Source organism: Lissotriton vulgaris, chromosome 5 (assembly GCF_964263255.1).
Source record: "Lissotriton vulgaris chromosome 5, aLisVul1.2, whole genome shotgun sequence".
Taxonomy (NCBI): Eukaryota; Metazoa; Chordata; class Amphibia; order Caudata; family Salamandridae; genus Lissotriton; species Lissotriton vulgaris.
The window spans coordinates 933,623,294-933,647,705 of record NC_141693.1 but is presented as its reverse complement, the minus strand read 5'-3'; the positions used below and the strand labels follow the sequence as shown (position 1 = coordinate 933,647,705).

General features: G+C 41.0%; 1 protein-coding gene across 1 annotated transcript in view; it reads right to left on the bottom strand.

Moving 5' to 3' along the window:
* The window catches only part of STK32C (serine/threonine kinase 32C), a 1,581,084-nt gene that overhangs the window by 505,218 nt on the left and 1,051,454 nt on the right, over positions 1-24,412 (bottom strand). The window lies entirely within an intron of this gene.

Sequence of the window (24,412 nt, the reverse complement as noted above, 5' to 3'; positions counted from 1 at the left end):
GGTGGCACAATCAGTGCTGCACTTGTAGTATTTCACTTACAGGCACTGGGTATATGGTTTACCACTTTACAAGGGACTTACAGGTAAATAACATATGCCAAACAGGTGTAAACTAATTATACCATGTTTAGAGGAGAGAGCAAATGCACTTTAGCTCTGGTCAGCAGTGGTAAAGTGTCCAGAGTACTAAAGCCAATAAAAAGAATGTCAGAAAAAGAGGAGAAAGGCAAAACGTTTGGGGTGACCCTTGAGAGTGGGCCATTTTTCAACAATAAGCATTTCTCTGTACAAGCTGTTCGACATATGAGTGAGCCAGTATCCACCCATGCAGTTATTGAGGTAATGTACCACTAAGTGATCCTCTCTTGTGTTCCCAGCAACTACTTCTCCCATCTCCTTCTCAGTGGCTGCAGTCCCGTGACGTCAAAACACCTCCTGACCAGGCCGCTCTGCAAGGTCCTACATTTATTACAAACTCTTCTCTGAATTCTACCGCCAACTGTAACTCTATTCTCCAAGCATAAAGAAGCTCTTTAAGCTCCACATGGTACTGGACAATGCTGCCCTGCAGGTCGTGCAATGCTGAAAATAGGATCCCATCAGTACAGACATGAAAGCTCTTCACTGGCAACCAACAAATAAAATAGGACCAATATACTGTTACAGCCGCAAAGCCCTGCATGAGGGTGGCCACCTTAAGAACAACTAACCTTCCACCCAGCAAGATATTATGGTTTTGGGGGAAGATCCCCTCACATCCAGGGCCCACACATGAGAATTGCCTTTCATTGTATCAGATATAGAAGGAAAATGTATCAAGTTTGAAAGGGGCGAAATACCTCAGAATGTGTGGTTGGGTTAGGGGACACAGGACATCATATTGTGGAACTAACTTACAGACTAGTGTCTACAAATATTCACAGTGAACCACCAGGCTCCAAAAGTAAAAGTATTTAAATGTAGATTCTTGTTTAGTGCATTGGCCATTATCTCGATGGTGTATAAGTCTTTAAGATATCAGTGTTATAAGCCTATTACCAATCGCTGTTATGCGTGGCTGGTTATTGGGAAAAGGCAGCCTCAAAGACAGAAACAGTGAAAAATTAAGCAGAAAAGTGTTCAGTTGGGGGCTAGCAAGAAAATGGGAGATAGTGGATAACATGTGAAAAAAGGTACTGCGTACATGTAGTACAAACGTGCTAGCCAAATCTTTTCTAGTTTCTGATTGTACAAAAATATTGACAATGCTAATTCAGAAATCTCCTTTCGTAGCAATACAATTATATTTATAACTTATCAAAACACCAATGCGCCGACAAAAGACGATAATGAATTCACAAAACGAATGAATACAGTACCGGGCTTGTATGAAAATAATCCCTACTGGGGTTAGATTTGTTTCACGACTAATAGAGTAACCATTTGGGATAAACTGCACAAAACAATTCTGGCAGCTGCACATAATTACAGGGATCTTTCCTCACCACACGTTGTTTGAGATAAGTATACGTGACACAATTCTCTTCAAATAGTGCCTTGAATTGAAGACATTTCTGTGTGTATTTCCAAATAATAGTTAGAAGCTTCAAAAGGTAACTCTGCTGCACTCAATTTAAAAAGGAATGCACCCTGCAAATATGTGTCATAGATTAGTGAAAGAGAAGATCTGATACGTCTCTCAAAACAGTACCATAATTAACAACTCAATATTTTCAAAAGAATCTGTAGTATACTTCAGTTAAAACTTCTCTGTGGGAGATACAATAAATGTTTCAAATGTGAAAAGATCAGTACTGCTATTTGCGAATTGTCAAAGTGTTGTATGTTATGATACTTTGCAATGTTTTGAAGCACAAAGAAAATGCATTAGGAATCTTTTACCCTTTTGGCGCTATTGACGGAACCGTTCCGTCACGCCCCTCGGGTGGGCTGTGGTCATGACGGAACGGTTCTGTCACGGCCCGCTCGCCGCGCCTGCGCGGTGCTGATTTCACGCCTGCGCGGCGCGTTTCATTAAGCGGGCGGGGCCGTGACGGAACCATTCCGTCACAAGCACAGCTCACCCGCAAGCCGTGACGGGACGGTTCTGTCACCTGCGCAGGTGAGCCGCCCCGCGACCGTTAGCGCTGCGGCGGAATAGCCGCCGCAGCGAAGGTGTTAATTTGCACTGCAAAGTGGATTTTAATTTAGTGCTAGAGTGGATTTTTTTTTACACTGAAATGTTGCTATTTTTCACTTGAGTGGAAAATTAGAACCTTGATACCTCTATAAAATACAGTAGGAGATCAATCTGGCTGGATCTGATCCATTCTTCCTTCAAAGGTACTTCTAGGGTGCGCCATTCTTCACGTCTTGCGTTCCAAGATGATTGTGCAGGACAAGCTGTCCTTTCCCTACCTAGCAGGAGCTGTCTGTGCAGGTAGGAGCGATGGGGCGGAGGGACTCAACAGACAATGAGCGAAAATTAAATAATTAATTCATTTTCCCTGGTCATCGTCTGTTGAGTCCCCCCCGCCCCCCTGCTCTCACCTGCATGGGCCACTCCTGCTGCTTAGACAACAGTGTCACTGGCTTGAGATAGGAGGGCTTTTCCTCTCTCTTCCTTGAAGTGCAAAATGTTCTGCCTACAAGGCATATGCTATAAAGAGTCACAGGGGACATGAACCCCTTTCCTAGGACACACATGATAAGATCACACATCTCACAAATGGAGCCAAGAAACCCTGCCTGGGAGAAAATTTGTCTTCTTTCTCTTGTGCTCGGAGTCCTGTGGGTCATCCCTTACAACCAGGAAGGCTATTTGCTCTGCCCCATTGCAAGGGTTGTTTTAGGCAAGTTGAAGGTTCATCCATGCGGGGAGCAGTGTTCCAGACAATCATTGTCATTCTAATACTTTACTACAACCCTACAATAGAGAGTGGTAAGGGCGTAAGTCTTACAATGGTTTCACAAAACTCTCCCAATCCTGATGAATCGCATGAAGATTTTTCTGACTCCTTATGAGATCAGACTGGGAAGTGCATGCATTATATATAAATGCAACCATAAAATCAACAAATAGCAAACACATAAGAGGTCCTGCTCTTTTGCAGGTATTAGTTGGTGAAAGCCTGTGAGGCTGGCGCACTCACTCCTCGCCTCGAGCAACTGACTTACTCGTTCAGCTCCATCACACAAGAAGGTAGGAAACCAAGGGTTCCTCCAATATCACATATCCCCCTGAAAGTATGATGAACATTGTGGGCCACCTATGGTGTATGGTTCCCAGCTACTGGATTTGTCTTCCTTTCAGTTCCTTTTCTGTTTCGGGGGATTTCTAATTACAAGTTGCAAGAATTTCTTTATTGGAACTCCCAAGATCACTGCTTCGGACTCCTTCCAGGTACTAATGTAGCTTATTACACCTACCCCCAAATATGGTCTTTACTGCCCCGGTCCCTCTTAGAACAGATACTTTGCTCACACACAAGGCCAACTTTGGTGATAATATGTAAACAAAGCAATAATTCAGGAACAGTTTGTACCTTCCAGCAAACTATTTAACACCTCTCCCTTTCAACTTTAAAGGATTCTGTCTTCTTTAAATTCAGAGAATTAGAAGATATACCAGAATGTTCAAATTTACTTGGTGTGGCATTGAGAATTTCCCAATAATGTTAATAATTAAGGCAATTCAAGGATCCCAACGTCCTAGTTAAAAACTGGATAAGCCCCATCAGTGAAACCTTTTTTTCTTCCTGACATGCTGGGAATTCAGTGACAACTTTCCTGACTCTAGAGTTCAAACAAAATAAGAATTACGAGCCACTGCTAATTTTCATAGATCAGTGATTTTTTAATGTAGAAGACTGATGCAATTGTGAAAAAATATGTCTATCCATGAATGTTCATACGTTTTAATAAGCCCTATGTAGCACATAATTAATCACAGTATTTATATAGTTCTTATGTTCACAGATGAGCCACATATTTTGTATTCCCCACGCCAGAATTCCCAGGATGGAACTTCTAACAGCAGCCCATTATGTGCCTCGTCTGCAGCAGTTATTTTGTTCCCCGATTCTCACCCAAGGCCTGAAGGCCTCATGGTCACTGGGGGATGTTCATTCCCTGCAAATGAACTTCATGTTGGAGAGAATGGGTTAGGGGAAAGTCATGCAAATACACAATCCTGGAATGTACCCAGGGTAGAGAACTAGAGATAATGGAATCTCAAATCTCAAGGGTGAGCTGGCCTCCCAACACAATATACGGGCACAAAAAGAGCTACCCAACATTTTTTATTTGACTAATTATGCATCCCTCACCATCCAACTCAACATAATGCCTATTGTTGGACGTACAAAAAATGGAATGGGTTGTCCTCACACACCACTAGGTGTCATGCTTCATCATAGGGCAACCCACGCTCTCCAAAAACCTGGTTTGATGGAGAGCGGGCCATCACCTGGAGTCAGGGAGGCACTTCTAACTAAGAGTGCACCCTTGATCTAAGTGTATTAAAAACCAATGTGGCATCTAAAAACCTTTTTATTCGAGAGACATGACAATTGGTATTAAGACCAGTTGTTGGAACAAGAGGAATTAGTACCCCATCACCTATTTACTATTGACATGTTTCTGCCTGGTGGTTCGTGTGAGTCCATGGCATTCTTCAGGAGGGAAATTCAGGATCCTAGTGTGGCAACCATACATTAGTCTTGCCACTGAAAAACAAAGAGTGACCTGTGTTTATCACTTATATATCAGGCCCATATGTACCCCACTGTTGGGTCTTCCGGGCCCATGGAGGGAGGGCTCAGGAACCCCTGTAGTCACACACTTATCAAGGTGCATTTCTTTCTGAAATCCTATTTGCATCTGCTCCTTCGGAAGCTATTTTTGTGTGAATACTTTACGGTGAAGTGAAACTTCACGTTTGGCAAAGGCCGAAAACTTCCCCATCTTCAGGAAGGCTAACGTTTTTGCATTTCACCAGAAGATAACAATTTCTAGATTCACTTACTTCTTAACTCTTTCTGCTAAGGAATACATACCTGTGTGCTGCATGAGGGTTAGGTGGTATAGGGTGTGAGTGTTACTCTTTGTGCAGTCTTTTCACTATTTTTACTTTTGGTGAGTGTTATATTTTTCATCCATTTGTTGCTTACTATTTCTTGTGCTGGGGTATGTTATTTGCATCTCTAACAATTCTTACTGTTGCTAGTGATAGGGCTGGGATCCTGCAACCCAAACCATACTTACATTTATATTGCTGGAGATGGGAATGTGCACTGCACTCAAGCACCCAAATTGTACTTGCTTTTACTTGTACTGGGTTGCACCCAGACATTATTTACTGTTACTGGTGATGGGGCATCTGCTTTGCACCCAAACCATATACATTGTAACGTGTCTTGGGGCATAGTTAATGTAACCAGATGTTATTTACTGTTGCTGGTAATCTGGCACTAGTGTTGCCCCCATACCATATTTATCTTGTGTGTTTTGGGGCATAGTACTTGTAAACAAATGCTGCTTTGTGATGGGCTTGTTAGTTGTAACCCAAATAATATTTACATTGCTGCTTTTTACAATTGCTATTGGTGGGGATGTAGTAAATACTCGGAAGCTTCCATACTAATCCTTTGTGCTTTGCACGTGTGGGTTCATATCCCATCCTCGTTGCCAAAATTGTAGTAAATACTCGGAAGCTTCCAGTGCATAACAGCAGGTTTATTTCACAGAGAAACAGCAGGACATCTTCAAGAGGAGCTGGCCAGGCACAAACTGTCTCAACCTAGAATCCCAGGAAGAGTCCAGAGCCACCTACATTCTGGAACAAATGAGATAAGGCTACAGGAGGGAAAACATGGAAACAAAGGTAGGAATAATATACAACAGGGGATATGTGGTGTACCCGCAAGGGCATAAAGGCACCCACTGAGGGATGCATTTTGCACCCTTTTGCTATGTTGTAGAGTTGGCGATTCTTGTGTGGGGTGGCACTAATGTTGCACATCAAAGTTTTAATGTTTGCTGAGGTGGAGAGTGTAGGTGGTTTCCCCAAGTGATTTGTTTCCCTGTCCTTATTATTTCCCTTTTTATTGTCCTTATTTATTTCCTGTTAGGACTGTTTGTCTATGTGTTTGTTATTTCTGACCATACATTATTATTTCTTCTCTGGTTCGTTTTTTATGTATTGTGTGAGTGAATTTTTACTTCCATTATTTGTATTAATTTTATGTTGTTGAGTATTACCACCTCATCTGCATTGTTGTTTTCTGTTATTTCCTTATAGAAAGGAGGTATGTGGTATCTTCATTTCTATCCCATGCACTCTCTCCTTAGTTGTATATTCCCTGCTGTTCAGCCAGTGTGAGGTAATAGAATGCTCATGTGTGACTGGTGGATTGAATGTCAGTTGGAGTACATGGACTGAGCAGTCAGGGTGCTGCTCCCGATGAGCGTTTCTTGATACCTTCTTACAATCTTCTACCAGTAACCTGTCACTCATATTCTATTAAATAAAGCATCCTGTTATCACCTGTTCTACTGGCTACTCTGCATCTTCCTTTACTGGAGTTGACCAGTGAATTGTTCAAAATCAGTTAAAGTTAAATGCAGGAAAATCCATGTTTTTTACACAGATACTAAACAGTTATCTGCCTCTATATTTGTTGCCAGATGGGCAAATTGTCATGCCATTATACTCTGTTCGCATTTGGTATTACCTTGTTTAAAGATATTTTATTATTTTGAAGAGATAACCAACTCATCACAAAAATAACCCACTGATAGTATTAGAGAACACCTATAGAGAGGACTAAATATTTTACAAAATATACATGTATTGCTGTAACGCAGGTGAGTTGTTGTTCTCACCTTATATAGTGCAGCTCCCTTCTCTGCTCAGAGATATGTCACATCCCTACCCCAGCCCTGCAGTTCCCAATTCCAGCATTGAAGCCTTTGCCTCCTCAGCTCATCTATCAGTCCTGTGGGTCTCTCCAAGGTCCCCAGACTTTAGTGAATTGTTTTAGACAGCGCTTTGCCGAATACACAACCTCTTCCTTCTGCATACTAGCCCACATTATGTGCACAATTCAACACCTGGGGGATTGCATTACTCTGCCTCAATTTAACAATCTCTCTTCGGGCCACCATTAGCACCAATACATACACAACAATACACAACAATACATATTTCAACAAACTTTGATCCCCCACACACCAAACATAGCAATCATGTGTTCAGTAACAATTCCATTCTTACAGATTTAGAGAGAAGATATTGTATGTCCTTCCAGAATTGTAAATCCTTGGAGAGGCCCATTCTTTGTGCACTAACATACCCCACTATCGGTACCCCCTTATGCATCTATTGTCTTCTGAATTCCCCATTTGATATAGTCTAGTCCTGTTGCAGTACGACTGATGCAGTATTTTGCGTTGCACCAGTCGAAAGACTGCTCAGATCGCAACTTCTCTAGGATGTCTGTGTGCTGCCGGCCCGTCTGCATGATCCACACTTCCACCTCTGCTTTAAAATATCTATGGGCTGATAATTATCTAGCAACATTTTATATATTTGAGAAGCTGCATGCATATGTAGTGGCATGAGTTCCAAAGGTGACGCCTCTACAAGTTCTTGAATTTGGGATGAATATTTCGATCGCAAGCTGAATCTGAAGATATTTTTGTGTTCATGAGTCTGCCAAATTTAACTGTAACTAGAGCTTCACAAATGAAAGCGTGCCTTGTGACTTCTATATATCACAGTCTTAGATATGCCGATAACTTTGGAAGCCCTATGGTATTTTAGAATCTTGAACGGTGTCTGAATCCTATAGGGGTTTTCCAGAGTCAGTCTGTCTTGCCACCCTGTGGCTCGGGTTGCCGTCTTCCAGATGTTAATGACTGTGGCCACAGCGGCATGAGCCAACCTGGGTGTTCCTTTCCCATAAAGCTCTATCACATATCCCCTGGAGGTCATTGCCCTTCCTTCGGACATCGGCGATGGTTCTTGCTGAACTGCCAATGCCGAAATGTAAATTACCAGCTGTTGGGTCACACAGAAGTATAACCTGTGGTCAGACAGGACAAGGCCCTCTTCATGTTGGTTCCTTTTAAGAACGGCAAGTGAGATTCTTGCCCCCTTGTCCCCAAAGCAAGAATTGAGTTATAGCATTCGTGTTTTGAAAAACCTTTTAGCCACCTTGTTTATTCTGCAGTGATATATAATGCTGCGCTCCAAACAGTGACAATGGAATCCTCCTCCTTTGTTATGTGTCAGCTTGGCAATCGATTCGGAGTTGGCCTCGATTCCAGCATGAAAATATATGAGGACCCGAGGTGATGAATAGCCCTGGTACCCAAACCCTTCTTTCTCCACATTAGAAGGCATGCTTCTGGTGGGTGTCATTTGGTAATTGAATACGTCACGGATACATATTTAAGCCTGCATATACTGCAAAGGTTTTAAGAATTTCCTTCATCCTAGGGACCGAACATATGGGGTCTGCTAAATATAGTGAAAAGGCCTCTGCATGCAAAGAGATAATGTCTTTCAAGTCCAGATCCCATAGGAGCTCGCTCAACAGTATATCATGCCTCACGCACTCCGTTAATGGTTCTATCAACGGTGCGAACAACAGGGGTGACAGTGGGCACTTCTGCCTCATCCAGGGGCTCATCTGAAACTCACTGGGCAGTCCACTGTTGGCTCGCATTCTTGCCACTGGCATCTTGTAAAGCAACCACACCCAGGCTCTAAAATCTCAGCTAAAGCCCATCTTCCTATGGAAGGACATAAGAAAAGGACATTCGAGGGAATCACATACATTTTCAGCATTGAGTGACAGTAGCACCGCCAGTTTCCCAAGCTTACATTGTTTAACCGGGGCCAGTTGCGTAGCTAGACCTATGGACGCCCATGGCGGAATGCTTTTTTACACTTAATAAATAATTTCCCTGTTGGTGCTTACACATACATCATTAAATACTATGAATTAATGCACAGGTATATACATGAGACAGGTCGAACTACCTTAGGTGACATGCTGATATTTTATTTGACCACAACTATTTTTCAATACAATCATTATCAATAAAACGTTCATAATGTTCAAGAAAATTTACTGTCAAAGCTAGCTAGCTGAAGACCAAAAGATCCAGTTTTAGAAATGCAGGAAAAGCATTGGGCAAAGCCTGGGGGTCATGTTTTTCATGACACCAGAAACTTAGGATCACTTTTTAGCAAGTTAACCATGGGGGCTGCTGCACTCCTGCAGCCCTCATACCGTTTTTAAAAGTATGTGGGTTGCGAGCCTACCCATCTGAGGCCGTCATAAAGCCTCATTCTCTAGGAAAAATAAGTCTAGGGCATGTTGTGTAGTTCCTAGGACACTCCCAGGGCCTGCACATTTTTGGATGATTTAAACTGAGGGCCTGGTGTGCACACAGACTCTGGACACCCCACAGGATGAGTCAGCTGTTAGACCTGCTAGGTCTACAGTGCCACTACCACCCCCTGTATTCTACAGCGATGTAGGTAGTTTCTGGCAACCACTGAACATGACAACCCTGATTTCTCAGGTATTGTGGAAAACAATTTGTTATCTTTCGCTCAGTCACTTGTGCATACTTTTCGCAGATTACACACAGAATGACGATTGGAACAGTGTTAATACTTATTTAATGGTCAGGAGTCAGTCCAGTATGAAACATATTCACTCCAACAATCAAAAGACAGGAGCAGACAAATGTGACTGCCAGCACCAATATCATGAATAGTAGATACATTTCTACCATAGTGCTTATAAGATTAATAAAACCAGATTATATAAAACAATAGCATTGGCGTCCTCATACAATGCGTAGTCTTCCTAAATGTCCCTAGTCTAGATATGTAGGTGAAGCATGTGAATGTCAGGATATATCCTAATGGAGCCAAGAAACCACCGGGGAAGTGTTAACCCCTCACCTGATGGTTCTAAATGAAGGACCCCGCCTCTGCATCAAGGATGGTAGCCCGCAAGGGATGTCAAGTCTCTGCCTGTCGAAGGATCAGCCTGCATAGCCTCGGTCCAGCCTGGAAGGAATTTTCCTCTCTTTCTATAAGGGGGAGTGATGGTCTTTTATACTAAAGTGGTCACTCCAGGGTTTCTTCTATAATCGATGTTTTGTACGTCAGGTACAGGGATTAAGATAGGGTACCTGGAGCCTGATGTCAGAGAGACAGAAGTAAGCTACTAGGTAAAAGGTCACCTGTATTAGGACCGTTATGTCGTGTGGATTGGACAAAATATATGTGATTGGTATGTACATGATGGGACTATCCTAAAGACATGACACCCACTCCTCATCAAAAGGTCAACAAGGTCAGCTAGGTGATGTTAAAAAAAGGCACAAAATTCATGTATATTACAATGCACTAAAAAGTCTTAAAAATGTCCATAAAAGCAAGGTCTATAGTGAAAGTATTCTTAAAAAGGTCCTTTATATGTTTGAATATATTGTATATTTTTTCTGATGTCTTCAAAGCCACTATGTTCAGATAGAGCAGAGAAGGAAAACAAAGTCAGTTCGACCTTCAATTTGGCACATTTAAAAAGTTGCCAAAAGGTTCCCACCACAGGAGTGGCCAGATTGTTTAAGAATCCTGCACTGAAGAAGCAACATTACTGAAATGGCATCCACAGGAGGCAGTCCCTCCAGTACTTCCAGTATGATATCTAGTGAGCAGAGGTGGTCATCTCTAGTTCCCAGGGCAGCTGGGGGGAAGAATTAGAATCCTGTGTGCCTGAGACTGATGCCTGCACATCTGTAGTGATGCCGATATCCATTCCAACAGGAGCTGAAGCATCCTGTTGAGTCTCTAGGAACACCATCATCAACATGGGAATACCCTGGGGACAACTGTGCACATGGGCCCGCAAAGGTGCCAGGAGCATTTCTATGTTCAGCAGCGCATCCGATGGAAGTGTCAGACAGAGGTCCAACAGGTGTCCAAATCCGCAAAAGAGGCAGAGCAATATTGGCAGAATGCAGTCAAGCCAGGCTGATCTGAAAGACAGGAACCAATGCTCACCCAGCTCTCGTAGCCGAGGTATAACCACGAAGAAGACCAATCGCTCATGACAACATCGCTCCAGCAGTGTTCTCTCCATGTCTCAAATGATGCTGACATCCATTGCAAAGCAATGGAATTAAAACCAGGATGCCCGCTACTGAAAGCAGGACCAAAGGAAGCCCTCCAAAAGCTCCTCCAGGTACGGAGTGTATGAATGATGGAATCACTCCGAAAATGGTTTGAAAGGTTGTTTACAGACTTGATCATTTGCTCTTAAATAAGAGTTCTATCCCCCCACGTGTCAGACATGTTAAAGATACAATGGACCATTTCTCCAAAATAGAGCCTTTATCTCTGCCGAGGACCTTGCCACTTGAAAACCAAAGTTCTCTCTGGTTGATGTTAAGGCTACATTTTGCTGAAACAGCATGGCTTTCAGTCTGCTCAAAGAATCAAACCCTGTTTTGGAAACATTCAGTGAAGGTCACAGTGGTGCATCCCTAACTGGACGAGCTGGGGGAAATAATACTTGTTTACAACAAATAACCCTGGAGTTCACAGTCACTATATATGCGATACCTGGTGTCATTCCACAACAGCCTTGGTTCAGCATCAAGTAACTCCCTTTGGAAAGTAACTAAAAAACTAGATGAATTACCGCAGCTCAGGAACCCTTCAGGTAGCAGGACAAGTTTGCTATTGACGCATTACATGCTCCGTGAAGCGATACTTCTTTACACACTAAAGACCCACTCAAGGACTTTTTGCAAGTTTGAACACTCAAGAAAACCTCCTTGTCCTTGTTCCTGCACCTATATGTGTATGGTAACTCCCAGGTTTGTTGTATGCACCCTTTGCCCCAATGCGTCATACCTACCTACAGGGTACTATCTTGAGCAGTACTGGAATCGGAATGTAGTGATTGGCAGTGTGATATAGCCGGGATTAACCGTAAACGATGACTCTGCTGCAGTAAAAGGTAACTTCTCTAGTTCTTCAATGAGCAGCATGGTCTACTTCGCATCCCTGCGTGCCATGGTCAATTTTCTGTCGATCAGATTGTAAGCATAACAGATTTGGGTCTTTAATGTATCACCATGGAACATGGCCAGAAGGGAATGATTGAGGCGTCCAGTTCAAAAGCATAATAGAGTGCAGCTGAGATTGCCCATGTTGTAGAATAGACAAATCTTGTTCCATTATTTTGATAGCTAAGGACACAATGTTGCCCAGTGAATAAATACGAGTCGAGAGTGTTGGCATGCCGTTGTCTACCACAGCGAAGGCCTTTTCTAGGTTAATTCTATTGATTTCACGAAGTCTCTCATCAGTTTCTTGTTGGGAGACTTTCCAAAGCTCATTATAGATGGTATATAAGAAGTGTTACCTACATGGTTTCTTGGGACCTAACAAGAAATGCTTAAGATCCATGTTGTCTGACAAAAGGGACAAGTGTTGTTTCACCTGTGATAATGTCGAGGTTTTTAGCCAATCCAGGCACAACTTCCCAACACTATAGGAAGTCACTACCCCTGGGTCGTCTATGTACACATAGCATGGGTCGGGCCTATAGATACTGATCCCTACGGTGGTACCCTTAAATCTTGAGTTACACATATTTGTGTCTACAGGCTAATCCAACCAACCCTTCCAATCAGGAGATGATGAATTGTACATTTTTGTACCATGTGTCCCTTCACTTGTTAGTGTGTTATTTGAAATACCCTTAATACGTGTTGGTAAAGGGATCCCGGTGTCTTCAGGTCTTTCATTTTTGCAAACCCGTAACAGGTAGTCTGTTTCACTGTCCTGTTCAGGAAAATCATCTGCAATAGTATGAGGCAAGCTCTGAATAAAGCCTCAGTTTCCTGAACCTGCCACTCTCTTGTCCCCCAGAAAGAGTTTGTGTCTATTGTGTCTGTCCAGTAGTCAAAACCCTGTATAGACAGTTGGGAGATAAAGGTGCTGAATATTTCAGCTTTGTGTTTGTTAGCATAATTTTCCTCGTTGTTGCATTAGACTGTTTGTAGATTCTGGGTCTGATGTATTGAACCCTGAAAAGTATGTGAATTTCTGTGCAAATGTGGCAGAACTACCCTTTGCTGGTGTTGGGCAATGTTTACATTGACGGGGCACATTAGCAGTGTGTGGTACACATCTCTATGCACAAAATGATGACCTTAATGCTGGTAACAAAACATAATATTGTAGTCGGTTATATCCTCATACAATTCTCTGTAAGAACATGCAGCAGACTGTTCTAAATCTGAAAGCATGGTATTTACAGTTTCAATGTCCCAATAATCAGAGAGTGTACTGGGGGTAATGAATTCATTTAAAGAAATTTTTAACAAGTGTGGAATTTTCAAATGTTTAGTAGGGCCAATTACATCATTTGAAACGTTATCCCAAACTATACCATCACATACTCGAACTGTTGTAATTTTCACCAGAGACAAGTCGCTTTGTTCAGGATGTGATGACGTATGTGGTTTCAGGACCAAGTTCACAGATTGTACTGCAGAGCGTTCTGCAAGATAATGTCCACTCAGAAGCAGAAAAAAAGACAGTCACTGTGCCAATCCATATTAAAAGTTATACTACTCCTATTGCAAACCAAATATGCAACCAAAGTGGCACTAAGTAAGTCTTTCGATGCAAAAGATGGAGTGCCATACGTTTCAAGCCAAATTGTGATAGGAAACACGGAAATTCGCTGAATTTCAGCTTTTGCGATCACAATTAGCAGTGTGCAATGTTGCTGTTTGATCAGATCGATGGAGACAAATCTTTTCTCTTTTTTTGCAGGCAAGAGGCGGAAGAAGTACTGTTCTTGTTCCCACTACCACCAGGACAGGTATAGCTGTTCTGTATGATGGCCTAAACTCTCTTCTGTCCATGATCTTTACCCTGGGCAGGTCCCCAATCTTCGGGACACAGGCAGGTATTGCCTAAACTGGTTACACTTCCCCAGTGGCAGTGCATTTGACTTGCACACTGCTTTGTAACGCCGGGAATTCTTTGAGTTCCTGAAAAACAGCCAAACGGTCATTCCATTCAAACGGTTTTGCATCAGCCACTGTGATGGCATAATCAAGCTCAGGTACCTACATTCTTATCCCAAACAGGATTTCCTAAGGGGTACAGCCTCCCAAGGATTCTTTTGTATATTATTCAGTGCCCTCTGGACCCCATACAGGTGATTGACCCATGTACCACCCACGCCTTTTACCCTTGCTGTTAAGGATTGCCTTAGGTCGCAGTTTTTCCTTCCCTCCACCGAATTTCCCTTCGGTGGTAGGGGGAGGAGTACCGCAAGGCCACACACATACATTCCATGGCTTCCTTGTAAGTCTGAGAGCTAAACGCAGGACCACGGTTGGAATGTAATGTGCCAAATGCGTATGCCCCAATGAAGACTCACAAACCCTTTATAACAGTCTGAGTGTCAGCCATAGGAATCTAGAGCATGAATCCACTGCCACCAAGATGTACTTGTAAGCCCAGTCAAATTTATGGGGCCACAGTGATCCAAATAGACACATGTGAGAGGTCTGTCTAGAATAAGTAATGATGTTTGTGGTGGCCTATGAATCGTGGAACCCTTCATCTGCTGGCAAATATCACACTTCAGGACAAATACCTTTTTTGTTTTGTCAGCCCCGACCACCAGTAACGATGATTCAATGACAAAATTGTTGCAGTGACTCCTGCATATGCTGACCCCAGACACTCGTGTGCAGCTAGTATTAAACCTGAACCGACATCTTTGTTTGGTATTACTCTATCCCCCATACATGGAATTTGAGCATACAGTGTGTTATGCGCATCTAACTAGTAGGGTTCAGTGACTAAATATCGAGGGACAGAATATCGACTGTCCAGAATATCGATTCAAAAATATTAAGGGACAGAATATGTTATCCCTATCTACAAACAGGTAAGTACTAAAATATTGAGTACAAAATATTGATAGTTAAAATATAGTTAACTAAAATATTTAATTTATTTAATGTATTAAAAATAAAATGAAAGAAACTAAACACAAATAAATAAAACATAGTTAAAATAATGTAAAAAAGCTTAAAATGTAAAAATGATAAATGTAGTTTTTTTTTACATATATACTTATAAAATTATTATTAATCTTAATGATAAAATATTTAAAACATTATCAAAACTATATATAATAATTTAAAAAATCAAAGTAATACTTTTTATGTTAAATAATAATTTACACTACATTAAATATAACAAAATTACAAAAATTACACAGCTAAGGTAATACAATTAGTATTCACACTCCAACAAGTGCAAAAGTAGAGAATTTGTTGGATAGCGGGTAGGTACAAATTACTATTCCCACTCCAGTGATTGGAACAGTAGGGAAAGTGTTGGATAGTGGGAGGGTAAAAATTACTATTCCCACTCCAGTGAGTGAAACAGTAAGGAAAGCAGTGGATAGCGCAGGGGTAAAAATTACTATTCTCACTTCAGTGAGTGAAACAGTAGGAAAAGCGTTGGATAGCGTAAGGGTAAAAATTACTATTCACACTAGAGTGAGTGCAACATTAGGGAAAGTGTTGGATAGCGGGTAGGTAAAAGTTAGTATTCCAACTCCAGTGAGTGGAACAGTAGTAAAAGCGTTGGATAGTGGGAGGGTAAAGATTACTATTCCCACTCCAACAACAGTAGGGAAAGAGTTGGATAGAGTAGGGGTAAAAATTAATATTCCCAACCCAATGAGTGCAACAGTAGGGAAAATGTTGGATAGCTTAGAGGAATTATTTAGTAGACCAAGTCCAACAATTTAATTAAAATTATTTAAATAAATATGTATATTATTTAAATTTAATTTACTTCCCACTATTTTCCACTATAAACGTCACCTCCAATCATATAAAATATTAATAAATGTAAATAATTAACATTTAATTAATTAGCTAAACACAATTAACAAAAATATAAAAACAATAATATATAAATTAATTAACACAATTAACAGTATAAAATAACTTTGATTATTATATAAATATTAATAAAAATGTATTTTCAAATACTTTAATTAGCACCATACTCCCCTATAAAAATTCAACAGACTCCTCCAAAAATTAACATAATTAACATATTAATACATTAATTATTAATAAATAATATTTAATGAATTACTAATTAACAATGTACACAATTAACATATGTATCAATTAATTAAAAACATGTATTAATAACTTTTTGAATAGTTAATGATAAATTAATAAACGTAATTAGCAATATTAATTATTAACCATAAAATGATTAATTAATAATAAAATGTTTTAAATGAAAGTACTACCAACTCTTATACCCTATAAACCCACAACCCGCTACAGAACTACTAAATGCAAGAATTAATTACCAATAATTAATTATTAACCATAAAATTATTAATTGTTAAAAATGCTTTGTTGAAATTTTAATTAAATTACTTCCCACCCTATTCCCCTATAAACCCACAACCCGCTACAGAACTAATATACACACAAACGAATTACCAATATTAATTATTAAACAATAAATTATTAATTGATACATTATTTTTTTTTTATTTAAATAAATTACTTCCCCCTATTCCCTTATAAACCCACAACCCGCTACGGAAATAATATACGCACAAATTAACATAAAATTCATTATCTTAGAAAAAAATCTTATATACTTTTAACACATATACTAACATATATCATTTAAAAAAATTAAATATATTAACATTCTATATTATGACATTCTATATTATAACATACTATATAATGACCTTCGATATGACATTCAGCATTACTTACCCATATGTCGATATTATTTTCAATTATATTGTGTTCATTCTATATTCTCTCGATATTTTTCATTCGATATTATGTACTCTCAATATTTTGTATTCTATATTTTGAGTGTTTACCAACTAGTAGGAGTACTTACGTGGAAAGCCTTTTGGCAGTGTGGCAGAGCCGTTCTTAGTGGCATTGACAGCTACTAGTATATGTCTATTCTCATGTGTGAACAAGTCATTGCGGCAACTGCAGCAGTTTGCACTGATGCCTTGGCAGCTTCATTAGCCAATGACTTCCCTTCAATATGTGTGCCAACATGCTGATGGCTCAAGCTGTGAATAACTTGAACCCATGGCAGGCATGCTTTCAGCTTTGCCACTTGTTCCCGTAACACTTTATCTTTTATCGTAAACTCATTCTTGCCCCAGTAGTGAAGATATTCATTGTAAGATTGCACACAGTAGAATGAATTGCACACAATCAGTGTGGGGAATTCCAGATCCTTATACTGTAGTGTGAGTTCTGCCAGCTGCGCCGTACAATCTCCTAGAGATTGTGTAGTTATATTGCTGGAACTTGCCATTCCCGCATACAACCTTTCACTATAGCACATGCGGCGATAAATTTTTGTTTACTTCCAATAGCCGGTTGGGCAGAACCATCAGTGTAAATGATGTATTCATACTGATCTAGAGCCAAGATTTCCATTGGGAGAGGGTATTCTTGTTCATACTGCGGGAATGGTTGAGTTCTCAGAGTAGGATCATATCTGTATTCTACATGAGTTGCAGTAAGAGTATTAGCCCATTTTATTCATTGTGGATACAGTGCCTTTGCATTTGGAATGCTGGCTTTTGTTACAGCTTCCAAAGTCGGTATCGGGGTCACAACGATGATGCATTTCTCCATTGCTAATGCTCTTTCGCTCCCTACAGCAGTCTTTACTGCCATCTGTATTTTCTGTTGCTGCAAATCCATTTTCAGCATTTGTGTTCAAATGAGATTTGTATGCGATTGGAACTGTCTCACCTTCATTTAATGTGATGTAGGTATACCCTTATAACCCGGGGACGACCCGTATTACCAGGTTGCGGATGGTTACTCGTGTCTGCAAGTGTTTTGAAGCTATCATGTCAGCTTGAACTAAACATAGATTGGCTGTATATTTTTAGGTCCACTTGTTAGATGTGAAATCTGATCTGATTAGGTCATAGAAAGGTTTTACTCTTTCTACGTAGTCCTGAATATATGTTCTGCCAAAATTTAGAAATCCCAAAATGGATTTTAAACTCTTCAGAGTCTTTGGAGGCTGGATTAGCCCGTACTTTCCTAAAAAAAGGTAGCGCCCAGGCTTTTGCCTTCACTTGATAGCTCATATCCAACAAAAAGGACGTAGAGATGTGAATTTTTTGATTTTTTAAAGTTAAATTTGTAGCCCAAATTGGCAAAAACAACAATTATGTTGTTCACCCTGCACAAGTGTTCAAGTAATTAATCGTCCATCAGATACATTTCATCTACATAGGACACTGCCTCCTCATCACAAGTTTGCAATAGCTCTGACACTCTTGCCGAGAACAGCCCAGGGCAATTCTTCAAGCCTTGGGGCAGATGACAAAATTGACGCTGAGTGCCAAAGCAGAAAATCTTGTCAATTATCGGCTTTCAGGAGCTATATTTTGGCAGAAGAATCCATTTGAGATATCTAGTATTCTTTTGTATTTTTGCCGCACAATGTTATTCATTAATGCAGCACTATGTGCGTTCTGAACTGCAAACGTTTTTTGCATGTGTTCTAATGTCTGTAATCTAAAAACCAAACGATGTGTGTTGTGGTTTCATGACGGGAAACAAATGGTTGTTCATTGGCGAGGTGCAAGTTTCACACCTTGGTATTCAAGTTGGTCTAAGATTTCTTTGACCTGTTTCTTTGACTCATTTTTAACAGGATAGTGTCTCTGTGGAGTTGGAGTAGTTTTTAATGGGATTTTGTGGTGTTTGTAGTGTACTCCAAGTCCCACTCTACATGAATGCAATATAATGCCGGAGCTAGCCCTTGTGCCTATTACCATGCGTAAGAGTTTTTAAGGAAACGGGAACGAGGTCGGAAAGAGCAGGCAAAATGACACTTTCACCTTTTGGGCAATCAATTACAAATTCAGGCAACCAATCTTTTTTCTGCTAACAGGATGTCACATCCAAATGACAAATTCTTTCAGAAGAGACCTTTAATTTTTCTTGAGATATCCCCCTCTAGTTGGAGATTAATTTCATGTAGACTGATTGGAACACTCACTCTTGTATCAGGTGTTTCTATTGTGATGTGTTCATTCAATACTGCTGTCACCATAAATTCCTTCAGGTTCTGATGAGCTATTGTTACTTCTGCTGCGCTCTTTAGCATTGTCAGAGCCCATTCCCCGTTCAGAAGTTGAGACCTCACCAAACTGGGCATTTCTCATTTTTAAGCCATCTACTTTTTTCTTTTTGAATTGAGCCTTTGCTTTGGGTTGCTCTTCCTGTTTAATCTTAATTGCGATGTGCTTCCCTTTTTCCCTTTGGTCGATATTCAGTCTTTTGTTCTCACCGGCCTTCCCTCACTGAGTTTTTTTATGAAACCTGAAAGGAACATGTGTCAGTATCCTGATACCCATCAGGTTTCCTAATATTATCGCAATTCCTAAGGGTGTACCTCTTTTCAGATGATTCATGTTGGGGAGAACCACCCCTTGATCATGAAGTGTTTCCTTTATTATTATTATTTTTTGAATGATTGGTATTATGCCATTTCTTTATTGAAGAAGTGGGTGCTTGCTTCAAGTTATACTTGTCAGAATTACTCATCACTAGTGGTTTCCCTGGTTTTTCTCCCTAACTATCTCTACCTAATGAAGCATAGGTGTCTTCAATAATTTTTGGTAATGCATGCACCTTGTGTGTAGAAGCTGTTTCCCTTAGACGTTGGTGTATAGCCACTGCTGTTGCTTCCCCCTTGATGTTGCTTAGCATAATTACCAAGACTTTATCAAGATTACCCATCAGTTTCATCCCCAAGTCCAGTCATTTTGTATTGGTTCCAATGCTTCAGGAATAACTGATAAGGTTCAGGACCATGTATTCTAATGTAGACTGCAACAAAGAATGATCCTGATGTCGAACAAACCTCAAGTGGGGGAACCATTAGCAAGCAAATTGTTAACATTCTGTGTTTATTCAGCGGACCTGTATCGGGAAATACTGCTTCCAACTGTGCTATTTTTTCGAGCGATCCAGAATGGTACTTCATCCCTCTTTGATGGGAATGCACCCATTATTGCTTTGAGTGTCTGTGGACTAATTATTGGTGTGGGTTGGGTCTGGGCTATTCCAGGTGGAGCAGCTCTCGCAGGTTGTAATGTGAGTGTTCAAATGATGAACTGGACAATGTGTCTGTATTGCCTGACTATTTCTTTGTAAAATGTACGCACTTCCCCTATTGGGAGTGTGTCTATCTCAGGATGTCCGGTGTAAGTCGCTGAGCGGACCTAGGGCCAGATGAACAACCTGCAAAATAGCGCCTTGCAAATTGCGAGTCATTTGCAACTCGCTATTTTGCATGTAAGACAGTGTGTTTAACACTGTTTGTGATTCCCAATAGGTCGCAAATTCCGAGGCTCATGAATATTAATTAGCCTCTCGCAATTTGTGAGCCCATTGGGAATGACAGGCCCTCCCAGGGATGGTGGCCTACCAGGATTAAAGGAAAACAGGATGTATTTAAAAAAGAAAAATTACACTTTTCAGTTTCATTATTTTAAGGGTAGGCAGTCGTCTCTGGGACCTCTCCCTACTCTTAACAAATATTTTCCAACATATTCACAATGGGGAAGGGGTAGCAAAACACCAATACATAGCATGTTGACTCGCTATTAGGAAGGGATGCCCCTTCCTAATAGCCTGAGTCGCAAATGCTATTTTGAGAGTCACTGACTCGCAAAATAGCATTTGTACATGCTATTACCCTTTTTTGCGGCCCCAAACAGGAGGTTCTCCCGTTTGCAGCCGCAAAAAAGGGTTGTTCATCTGTCCTTTAGTCTTATGACCGAAGTTGTGTGTTTGAGGGCACCTTTAAACCAGTTTTTATGTTGCTGGTAAGTTAACAGAACTTACCTCATATTGGATGTATTCTTCCGGTGGATCCACTTCAATGTATTCATAGAAAAAATGTGTCTGTGGATCTGCAGTTGGGAATTTCACCCAGGAATAGAATACCTCTGATTCAAACACCTCATGTGCCTCAATCACGAAAGTAACATGGCCACCTGTTACAGGTACACAATTTTCTACAAATCTCAGAGTTACTGCCTGTCTGCAGTTCTCTGTGATGTTTAGACAGTTAGCAAATTTGTCTCATTCCGCACTTCCACTGCTATTTGCAGGTTCAATCATTTTGAAAGGAAAAGAAAGTAAAAGATGTAAGAGGTAGGATTTAGCACAATATGGGAACCTTTAATCCTTACAAGCTTGTCTAATCTTCCAGCCAAAACACAGGGTGTACATGCTCAGCTGAGGTGGATATTCTGTCCCACATCCGACGTCTCTAAAAAAGTGTGAGTAGGGATTTCTGAGAAAGCACGACTGAACTACTCCGATTTTACTGTTAATATAAGAACCAAACCAACGTTGGCAGGGACATGTCATGTAGTTCCTAGGACCCTTCCAGGACCTGCGCATTTTGGGATGATTTAAACTTAGGCCTGAGGTTCTTCGATTTCTGACTTCGTCTCGTATTCAGATGCCATTTTGTGTCTTGTCGCCATTTTGTGTTGCCCTCACTCAGGCGAACAGAGTGTTTTTGCTTTCCTCAGGTGCTGCGTGTCCTTTCTGTTAAAGAGTAACTCTATTGCACTTGTTTACGAAACCGATGTCAGGGTCTGGCCGAGTTCGTTAATCCGTGTCTGAATTGACTGATCCCCGTCTCGACGGACTATTTACCTTCTCCTATTCTCTCCTTACATTATCTTATCCGACTGGCCTTCATTATTCTCTCCTTGTATTCTCTTGTTACACAACTATCCTTTGAGGCACACAAATACATCCTGCCACCTTCAAATTCGATTGTTGGTACTAGTACTGATTAATTTGTTGGGAGGGGTAACACACGGGGTCTGAGAGAGGGGCGTATTTGAGACACCTGATAGCTTTCTTTCCAACTTTTCCTATTGGCTTGTTTTGTATGTGTAAGGAGTAAACCTAGTAAATGTGTTTCCTATAAAAGATTGTGCACCACGGATTGAAGTGGCAGTCTCCTCAGTACCCACCTTGCGTGTAACTTCTGGGATAACTGTGCTTGGCTGCAGCTAATAAACCTGGCTTTCCACGCTCAACAGAGTCTCTCCTGTCTCTGTTCGACAAGGCAGGTGAACCTGGGGATTTAAGGCGTGCCCTGCGCCGCCAGGCCCATAAGGCCCGATTCTCCAGGCCCAGACTCTGGACACCCCCAAAAGCATGAGTCAGCCGGTAGACCAGCTAGCTCAACAGTGCTACCACCACCCCCCTGTATTCTACAGCGGTGTAGGTAGTTTCTGGCAACCACTGAACAACCCTGATTCCTCAGGTATCGTGGAAAACAATACGTTATCTGGTCATTCGTACGTTCTTTTTTCAGATTACACGCAGAATGACGATTGGAACAGTTTCAATAATTATTTATTGGTCAAGTGTCAGTCTAGTATGAAATGTATTCGCTGCGACAATCAGAGGACAGGAGCAGACAAATGTGATTGCTAGCACCAATATTGTAAATAGTAGATCCATTTCTACCATAGTGCTAATAAGATTAATAAAAGAAGATTATGTAAAACAATAGCATTGGCGTACTCCTACTATGTGTAGCCTACCTAAATGTACCTAACCTAGAAATGTAGGTGAAGCATGTGTATGTGAATGCCAGGATATAACCTAATGGAGCCAAAAATCCACGGGGGAAGTGCTAACCCCTCACCTGATGGTTCTAAATAAAGGACCGGTCTCTGCGTCTAGGATAGCACCCTGCAAGGGATGTCAGGTCTCTGCCTGTCGAAGGGTCAGCCTTGAGAGCTATATGATCATTTGGTTTACGAACAAGATGTGTATAGCTGTTCTGGAATATTAAATCGTATTTACAACTCACTCATACACATGACTGCAAAATGTGTCCGATGCAATTCAACAGCATGGCTTTGATTACAGTATGTTTTATAATCAGAGCGCCCTATGTTTTATTCATGAGTATAATTGAGAAATGCATAATGTGATGTTGATCATTTCAGGCTGAGTCTATTCATTATTTTGTTATGAGCTTCATCAACCAATAGTTTTACGTATGTGTAAACTACTCATCTGACGCTAAGCAGATTGAACCCCTGTTTAATTATGTACGCTCTGCACCTTTCGCTTTGAATACACAATATACACCTTTGTACGAATATTGAAATACCCGTTGCGCCTCGCAACACTCCATGGGAAGAACCATAAGCCTTTAGTACACACTAACACTTGATGTTCTCGTTCTTTTTCTACTCCCTCCATTTTGCCAGTCTTTCCACTCTTTTCTTTTTTGATGGCAGACAACAGGATTAGATCCCCGGGCGGCCATCCACAGTGATGTCTGCCACGTACACTTATTAAGACATCGCAGAGTACCTAATGACAACGCAATTTCTAGCGCGCTGTCATTTAACCAGTGCAGACAGACAGACGAGGTTCTACACATGAGCATAGCGGCCGCACGCACCATGATCTCTGATACACGTCGTAAAATAGGGAAGAGACAGTTTCTCTTATACAGAGATAACAGGCTACTTTTACAAGACGTGCACCACTTCCCCTGATTTCCCTATGTCTTTTAAGTTTGGACATTCGGATCCTTCACTCAGCTTGATTCTTTCCAATGGCCAATTAGTAACCGCATATCAAAGCCTTTACACTTTGTGCTATTATTTGCAATCCGGGTAAGATTCTCCTTATTTACACCCCATGAATGGCACCACATTGATATCGCACAGGGTTTACAAACTGTTACCTCTTTCACCGAGATCGTTTTGGAGTGCATGGATCATTGTACATCCACACAATACACAAGTGAATCATCCTCAGTCCTACACTCTGTGTCAGTATTCTCGTTGTCAGCCTCTCTCCCCTCACATTGGGGTAGGTTCTGTTGCCAAAGTACTCTCTCCTACAATTTGTGTCATTTATCCTGTACACATCCTACCGGCTTCCAAAGTGACTCTATAACTTTATCTCCTCTGTTTTTCCTTTCACATGCACAGTACCAGGCTGGGTCCCATGTGAATATATCTTTTCTTCCTCTCTCTTCCTGGTTTTCACGCCAAACATGTGCTGTACAACTTACAGATAAAGGCCACTCTCCATGCTTTCCAATGCCAATAATGCTGCTACTATCATGGCCACACGCTGACAGTTTCTCTGTCTCCTAGTTCCAGATGTCTCTACATCACTAGGTCCTGAAGAGACCCTTTAAAGCACACAGGGTCGAAACACAGTCAACAGGAATGAAAGCAAACCATCCACC